The sequence below is a fragment of the Trachypithecus francoisi genome, unplaced genomic scaffold (genome assembly GCF_009764315.1).
Source record: "Trachypithecus francoisi isolate TF-2019V2 unplaced genomic scaffold, Tfra_2.0 Lachesis_group14, whole genome shotgun sequence".
Taxonomy (NCBI): Eukaryota; Metazoa; Chordata; class Mammalia; order Primates; family Cercopithecidae; genus Trachypithecus; species Trachypithecus francoisi.
In genome coordinates this window covers 40,020,121-40,028,790 of record NW_022681459.1, presented here as the reverse complement: position 1 = coordinate 40,028,790, position 8,670 = coordinate 40,020,121, and the positions used below count along the sequence as shown (strand labels likewise).

General features: G+C 48.1%; 1 long non-coding RNA gene across 1 annotated transcript; it reads left to right on the top strand.

Annotated features, from left to right (window-relative positions):
* Positions 1–404: 404 nt before the first annotated feature.
* Positions 405–1,462, top strand: LOC117095982. The gene is made up of 3 exons (XR_004442277.1): positions 405–525; positions 1,126–1,212; positions 1,371–1,462. It is a non-coding gene; the product is annotated as an uncharacterized LOC117095982 (long non-coding RNA).
* The last annotated feature ends 7,208 nt before the right edge of the window (positions 1,463–8,670 follow it).

The window sequence follows — 8,670 nt, the reverse complement described above, 5'->3', positions numbered from 1 at the left end:
TTGGCCTCTCAAAGTGCTGGGATTACAAGCATGAGCCACTGCACGTGGCCAACCTCTGGTACTTTTAAGACCAGCATTGTCTTGAAGAATGTCTTGTGTCCCCCCAGCTGCCCCGTGGCTCCTGCTGTGTGGACAGGTGGAACTCAGGACTCACCCACCTCATGCACACGTATCCTGCACATGGGCTACAGCTGGCGTTAAGCAGCACACTGCAGCGTGCCCATCAGTTGCTCTCTCAATAGGCGAACCTTGGCTTTGACCAGATGTCTGTAGTGATGGTATTTGCTATAATACATATTGAAGTATACTGTTATGTGTTGCTTCACGATGGGGACACCTGCTGGGAAAAGCATTGTTATGTGATTTTTGTCATTGTCCAAACATTACAGAGTCTACTTCAGAAACCCAGATGGCAAAGCCTACTGCACACCTAGGCTCTATGGTACAGACAGACTGTTGCTCCTAGACCACAGATCTGCACAGCATGTGACTGTGCTGAATACTGTAGGCAGTTGTAACACAATGGTAAGTATTTGTTTATCTAAACATAGAAAAGGTACAGTAAAAATATAGCATTATAATCTTATGAGACCACTATTGTATATGTGGTCTATCAATGGCTGAGACAATGTTATCCGGTGCATGACCATATTTGTTCATTATAAACATCCGTGTTAATCACTTCCCAAAACTTTACAGATACTATTTTTAAAAGTAAACTTTTTTAAAAAGTATCACTTAGTATCACTTAGTACAACAGCCCAAATTTTTGTATAGTTGATAAGACTGATTAGACTAAATTGTTGATTTTACTTTTTTTTTTTTTTTAAGACAGAATCTCACCCTGTTGCCCAGGGTGGAGTGCAGTGGCATGATCTTGGCTCACTGCAACCTCCACCTCCCAGGTTCAAGCGATTCTCCTGTCTCAGCCTCCTGAGTGGCTGGGAGCACGCCACCACACCTGGCTAATTTTTGTATTTTTAGTAGAGACGGGGTTTCACCATATTGGTCAGGCTGATCTTGAACTCCTGACCTCAGGTGATCCACCCACCTCAGCCTCCCAAAGTGCTGGGATTACAGGTGTGAGCCACCACGCCCAGCCTAATTTTACTGTTTTATTTATAGCTAAACCCTTTAAAGGAATGGTGAAAGAAATGCAGCTTCATCAAGAAGACTTAGAAATAATCAAATAGAAGAGGTGCTTTTTGTGAGGTAAGGGGAACTTCATGTTAACTTTGCCTAAATTGTCAAACACTAATAGCTCCCATTTCACCTTTTTGTGGACCTATACATTGATTTGGGGATGAGGTAATTAGTATCATTTGGAAAGTCTTTTTTCTTATCTTTCTTTTTTTTATTTTTTGAGAAAGGGTCTCACCATGTTGCCCAGGCTGGCCTTGAACTCTTTGACTGAAGGGATCGTCCTGCCTCGGACTCCTGAGGAGCTGAGACTACAGGCACGTGCCACTGCCCCAGGCTGGAGACCTCTTGATAGAGAAAATCTGAAAGACAGAATAAAGAAAGGGAAAAAATACCCAAAGCTTGTGACTGGTGATTACCCTGAATATCGTGGGGACAAAACGTTTCTTACAGATGTCGTTTTAAAAAATCTGTATGTTAACTGAATTTTGGCATCTTCTGGGCTTTTCTAAAAAAAATGCAAGGAGGGTTAAATAACTGCTGTGCTTAAGATGTGTAGCTTGCTCACCATTGACACTTGTGTGGTTGAGTGTGACTGGCTTTGCGTTAGGAAGGAGGGCAGGCCATATTGAGTGCAGCTGGAGAGGCCCATGGCACGGTGCAGCCTTTACTCACAAGCCTCCATCTCCAGCGCCCTCTCCACAGACTTGCCTTGGCCTCATAGTGCAGTACTGCCAAGACCAAGGGAGAGGTCAGGCTCCTTCAGCAGCCCTAGGACCACCTAGGCGGTGTGACAGTGACTCACCAGAAGAGCTTTGTTGCTTCTTTTTTTTTTTTTTTTAACACAATCAGAGTATTATTTATACAGGCAAATACACACATAGACAATATTATTGGCAATAGACATATGGCTGATTCATATTTGAGTTTTGAAACAAATTGTCTTTTTATAAAATCTATATTTTTTTTAATTTGACTTTTATTTTAAGTTCTGGGATACCTATGCATGGTGTGCAGGTTTGCACATGAGCTTTGCATCTTAAACTGTGAAGTGTATTAGCACCTATGCTGAGGTTTGATCTAAGCTCTCCTTGGCTGAGAAATTGAGCATGTTGGTTATGAGGGAAAATTAAACAACAAAACGCCCTGTATCTCATCACAGCAGCGGGTGTGCTCTGCCTAGAGCGAACCTACTGGACATGACTACAATGTGCTACAAAGTGTGAGATGGCATTTTCCGTGCAAGATGTATGTTTTCCAGGGTGCAGAGATGAAAGAAAGCAAATCAGTACTTTAAGCAGACAGCCCCACCTCTTTTAGCACCATCCCTGTGAGTGACTCTCATCAGAGGGATGGGGGAAGGGAAGGGAGAGCAGCTCCTCCAAGGCCTGTCCCCAGGGTGACTGGGGCTCTAGATGTATCTCAGTACAGACCCTGGATCAAGCCCTCATCAGCCAAGTTCAATTTACTATGGGCTGCGATGGAACAGAGAGCTGTTTAAATTTTAAAAAATAATAATAATAATTACATATAAAATGCATAGATCTAAGTGTACAGTTTTGAGTTTTAACAAATGTCTACACCTGTGTAACCAGCGCCACAGTCAATATAGAGTATTTCTGCCCCCTAGAAAGTTCCCTCGTGTATCTTTTCAGACTCCCTCCTTTCCAGACCCTCCCCTCATACCCAGGCAACAACTCTTTGATTGCCACCAACAAGGAAGTTTTTATTTAAAGGTGCAATAGGAAAAAATTGATTTCTGCATAAAATTAAAAACCTCTAAGTGGGCCGGGCATGGTGGCTTACGCCTGTAATCCCAACACTTTGGGAGGCTGAAGCAGGCGGATCACAAGGTCAGGAGATCAAGACCATCCTGGCCAACATGGTGAAACCCCATCTCTACTAAAAATACAAAAATTAGCTGGGCATGGTGACTCGTGCCTGTAGTCCCAGCTACTTGGGAGGCTGAGGCAGGAGAATGGATTGACCCTGGGAGGTGGAGGTTGCAGTGAGCCGAGATCGCGCCACTGCATTCCAGCCTGGCAACAGAGCGAGACTCCTTCTCAAAAAAATCATCTTTGGGAGGCCGAGGTGGGCAGATCACAAGGTCAGGAAATCGAGACCATCCTGGCTAACACGGTGAAACCCAGTCTCTACTAAAAATACAAAAAAATTAGCTGGGCATGGTGGCGTGCACCTGTAGTCCCAGCTACTCAGGAGGCTGAGGCAGGAGAATGGCATGAACCTGGGAGGCGGAGCTTGCAGTGAGCCGAGATGGTGCCACTGCACTCCAGCCTGGGCGACAGAGGAAGACTCCATTTCAAAAAACAAACAAACAAAAAATCCCTCTAATTGATAAATGGGTTATTTGATGATGTAAAGTTGTTTAGTGAAAAGAGAAAGCCTTTTAAAAGTAAAGCCAAGGCTGGACGCAGTGACTCACGCCTGTAATCCAGCACTCTGGGAGGCCGAGTCAGGCGGATCACTTGAAGTCAGGAGTTCAAGACTAGCCTGGCCAACATGGTGAAACTCCATCTCTACTAAAAAAAATACAAAAATTAGCTGGGTGTAGCAGTACATGCCTGTAATCCCAGCTACTCGGGAGGCTGAGGCAGGAGGATCGCTTGAACCTGGGAGGCGGGCGTTGCAGTGAGCCAAGATTGCACCACTGCACTCCAACCTGGGTGACAGAGTGAGACTCTGTCTCAAAAAAAAAAAAAAAAGTAAAGCCAGATTGCATTCACTGCATACTGTGATTGCCTGTCTACCTGTAGCATGAACTGTGCCAGGTGTGGGAACCTGGGAGATGAGCAGGGCCCAGACCAAACACAGCTCTGCAACCATGGCTGTGCTTTCCAGAGTGCAGTTAGGAGAGAGGAAGAGACACATCAGGGCAGGGATGACTAAGGGAAAATGAAAGAGTGAGAGAGAAAATTGTTTTGTTTTGAGTCAGCGTATAGCTCCGTGGTCCAGGCTGAAGTGCAGTGGCTACATCATGGCTCACTGCAACCTCAACCTCCAGGGCTCAAGTGATCTTCCTGTCTCAGCCACCCAAGTAGCTTGGACTATAGGCGTGTGCCATCATGCCTGACTAACTTTTTTTATTTTTTTTTATTTTTATTTATTTTTATTATTTATTTATTTTTTTTTTTTGAGGCGGAGTCTCGCTCTGTCGCCCGGACTGGAGTGCAGTGGCCAGATCTCAGCTCACTGCAAGCTCCGCCTCCCGGGTTTCCGCCATTCTCCTGCCTCAGCCTCCCAAGTAGCTGGGAATACAGGCGCCCGCCACCTCGCCCGGCTAGTTTTTGTATTTTTAGTAGAGACGGGGTTTCACCGTATTAGCCAGGATGGTCTCGATCACCTGACCTCGTGATCCGCCCGTCTCGGCCTCCCAAAGTGCTGGGATTACAGGCTTAAGCCACCGCGCCCGGCCACTTTTTTTATTTTTTGTATAGACAGGGTCTCACTATGTTGCTCAGACAGGTCTCAAACTCCTGGGCTCAAGTGACCCTCCTTACCTCAGTCCCCCGAGTAGCCTTAACTACAGGCACCCAGTTCTCAGCATCATGTTTAATACTTAAAGTGCAAACCTAGCTGCCCCCAGCACAGCAGTGCCTCTCCATTTTTCACGGATGATAGTTATGATTACTAGAGCAGCTTTATGTATGCATAAGGATTTACAGGCCATGAACATTCTGAGCTACATCCTTCTCACTTTCTGCTCATACCCTTGGGAAGGAAGGAAAATAACATTTGAATGAACTAGTCTTGTATGAGAAAACCAGAGCTTGAGGTTGAGTAAATCCAAGGTCCTTCAGTAATAAGGAGGCAAAGTCAAGCTGAAGGAGTCTAACCCTAAGTCTGGTGTTATTTCCATCACATGCCCCTAAAAAACCACCACTGGAGAGCTTCAAGTCAGTAGAAACAACAGTCAAGCACCTCAGCTATAGAACTATGGCCACACTGACACTCACACGGGCAGCTGATATTTACCAGTAGAAAGCTGGGCTGCTGCAGGTGAGGAAACGCTGTAGCAGCCTCCAGTGGAGAGTCGAAAGTGGCCATTGTGGAAAAACAAAGACGAAATCTCGACATCTACAACACAACAGAATCTTTTTATTTTTCAGAGACAAGGTCTCACTCTGTCACCCAGGCTAGGGTGCGGTGGCACAATCATAGCTCACTGTAACCTCAAACTCCCGGGCTCAAGCGATCCTCCCACCTCAGCCTCCTGAGCAGCTGGGACTACAAGTGTAAACCAACACACCCGGCAAATTTTCTGTTTTTGTAGAGATGGGGTCTCACTATGTTGCCCAGGCTGGTTTAGAATTCTGGCCTCGGGCAATCCTCCCACCTCAGCCTCCCAAAGTGCTGGGAGTACTGGTGTAAGCCACTGTAACTATCCCTAACAAAATATTAGATAGTTTCACAATGCCCAGGAAAACATTTGTGTAACTCAACACACACACCACATGTTCCCATGTTGTATTTTTTATTTTTATTTTTTTTAGAGACAGAGTCTTGCTCTGTTACCCAGTCTAGAATGCAGTGGCATGATCTCAGCTCACTGCAACCTCAAACTCCTGGGCTCATGTGATCTTCCTGCCTCAGCCTCCCAAGTAGCTGCAATGCAATGGCATGATCATGGCTCACTGTAGCCTCAACCTGGGCTGAAGCGATTCTCCCACCTCAGCCCCCTTAGTAGCTGGGACTACAAGTGCATGCCACCATGCCCAGCTAATTTGTGTGTGTGTGTGTGTGTGTGTGTGTGCAGAGATGAGGTGTTGCTGTGTTCCCTAGGCTGGTCTCGAACTCCTAGGCTCAAGCAATCCTCCCGCCTCAGCCTCCCAAAGTGCTAGGATTGCAGGCATGAGTCACTGTGCCTGACTAGCAGTTCCCATGTTTTAGAGAAACACCATTCTCATGTAGCCCACAGTGAGCAGCCTCAGAGCCAAGTTTGTGGTGGTGAATCCTTGGTAATGCTTGTACAGCACTTGCTGTACGCCAGGACATACTCTGCTCTAAGGAGCAGGAGAGCTCTAAGGACTCTCCATATATTTCCTCGTTTCATCTTCAGTGGTAGGCAGAATTCTAAAGATAGCTGCCCAAGATTCCTGTCCCCTGGTTCTTCAGTCAAATATTTATCTGGGTACTGCAGAATGGAAGGCATTCTGCAGATACACTTAGAGTCCTAAGTTAGTGGACCTTAAGTTACAGAGCTGTCCCCAGCCAGCAAGGAAACAGACCTTAGTTCTACAACTCCAAGCAACTGGATTCTGCCAGCAACCTAAATAAGCCCGGAAGCAGCTTCTTCCCTAGAGCTTCCAGGTAAGAGCAAAGCTGCCAACACCTTGATTCCAGCCTTGTGATGCGCAGCCAGGCCTGCCTGGACTTCAGGCTACATAACTATGAGATAATAAATGGGTACTGATTTAAGCTGCTAAATTTGTCAAACAAGAATAGAAAAACCATCTTCAAATACAGATGTAACAAAGTGCAGGTCAGTACAGATGAGGGAGAGGCAGAAAGGGAATAAGTCACTTACCCCCCCGCAGCTAGTAAATGGCAGAACCAAGATTCAAATACAAAGACGGCCTCACAGATCTGAGATAAGGGCAAATCCCCCCCATACTATTGGGTTATGTTGTTTAGTGAGAAGAAGGAGAAAGCCTCTTAAAAGTAAAGTCAGATGTACTCTATGTAAATCTGTCCTCTACATAATGAATGGAGGGGAAGTGCAAGCTCCACCAAGGGAGCCTTTGAATGAATGAACCATCAGAAAACTAGGATCAACTCTCCAGATTCCTACCTCTCTGCCCACCCAGGTCCAAAATGAAAAATGCTGAGACCTAGACTGCGCAGAGAGGAAGTCTCCCAAGTCCCACTGGTGGGCTAGTGACAGCTTTCATGGCCCAGCTCTGCCCACTGCACAAGTAAAGGCACAGGGGTGGCACCTGGCAGTCTATGTGGAGGAAGAGAGGCTGGGTGTAAGGAGGCCGTGTAGGCAGTTGGGAGGGGTGAGAGGAGACAGGAATCTCTGCCACTGGCAATAAAAACACCTCTCAGGTTTTAACCTACTTACCAAGTTCAGTGTTAAGGAAAACCTAAAACACTTCACTCCTGAGGCACTCGGTCAAGAAAACACTGCACTGCAGAATGATCAAAGCAGCACAAAATCGGAGACTGTTTAAGTGCAGAGCTTTCTCTGCTCTGAAGTGAGAGCATCTCTGCTCAGAGGAAGCTTTCATAGGCAGCGATTGAAAGACTGAGGCGGCCGGGCGCGGTGGCTCAAGCCTGTAATCCCAGCACTTTGGGAGGCCGAGGCGGGCGGATCACGAGGTCAGGAGATCGAGACCCTCCTGGCTAACACGGTGAAACCCCGTCTCTACTAAAAATACAAAAAAAAACTAGCCGGGCGCGGTGGCGGGCGCCTGTAGTCCCAGCTACTCAGGAGGCTGAGGCGGGAGAATGGCGGGAACCCGGGAGGCGGAGCTTGCAGTGAGCCGAGATCGCGCCACTGCACTCCAGCCTGGGCGACACAGCGAGACTCCGTCTCAAAAAAAAAAAAAAAAAAAAGAAAGAAAGAAAGACTGAGGCCCAGAGGAATTTCCGGGAATTTCCAAGAGGAAATTCAGACCCGGGAGTTTCCAAGAGAGGTCGGTGTCTCCTACAGCCATTCTCTGACCCTGCCATGGCCACGCTCCCACATCACACCCCACTGCCATGCACCAAGCGTCCGCTTCATCTCGCCTCTTCAACACTTTCTTCAGGAGCTGCTTCGGAACCCGTTTAGAACCCGTTTTGGAGTTTCCTCGGAGAGCGACAGCCCTCAGGCAACGCCAATCATTCCAAGTAAATCCTGTCACTGCCAAGACCTCCCCTGAGCAGCAGCAGCAGCCCAATTGTCCTGTCAATTGGCAATCGGGACCTTCCTATCACAGATGAGGAAACCGAGGCTTGGAGAAGTCAAGCATCCCGTGTGAAGGGTCGAGCTGGGACCCACACCCGCTCATCCTCCCACAGCACCTGTTGAGCCCAAGTCTCAACTTCAACACGAAGCTCTCCTCCCCTCAATTCCTTCAGCGAATGTTAACCTTCAAGGAGCACCTACCGAAACAGAGTGTAGGCGCCGCGCGGGAAGGTGGCACAATGGCATGACCAAAGGGTGCCGTCATGAGGACTCAACTGCGGCCCTCGCCTCCCAAGCCCGCCCGGTCGGGGCACAGTGGCCGGAGCGGGCCCGAGTCCCAGGACTCGCGGAGGAACGGAGACGGCCATGGCAGGGGCTCCGGGAAGCCGCCGGGGCGCAGGACCGTCTCACGCGCGTCCCCCGCCACACACCTGTGGAACCCACAGTGTTGCCCGCCTCTGAGCTGGAAGCCGCTATTCGGCCACCTGGTGCCGAAATGTCATCATCAAGCTGCGCGGGGTGTCACGCGGGAAAAGCGGCTCTGCCTCTTTAGGAGGCTACATCAAAAGGCGCGTGTGCAAAGCGAAGGCCGGCCAGGTGGCGGAGGGGAGGTGGCGAGG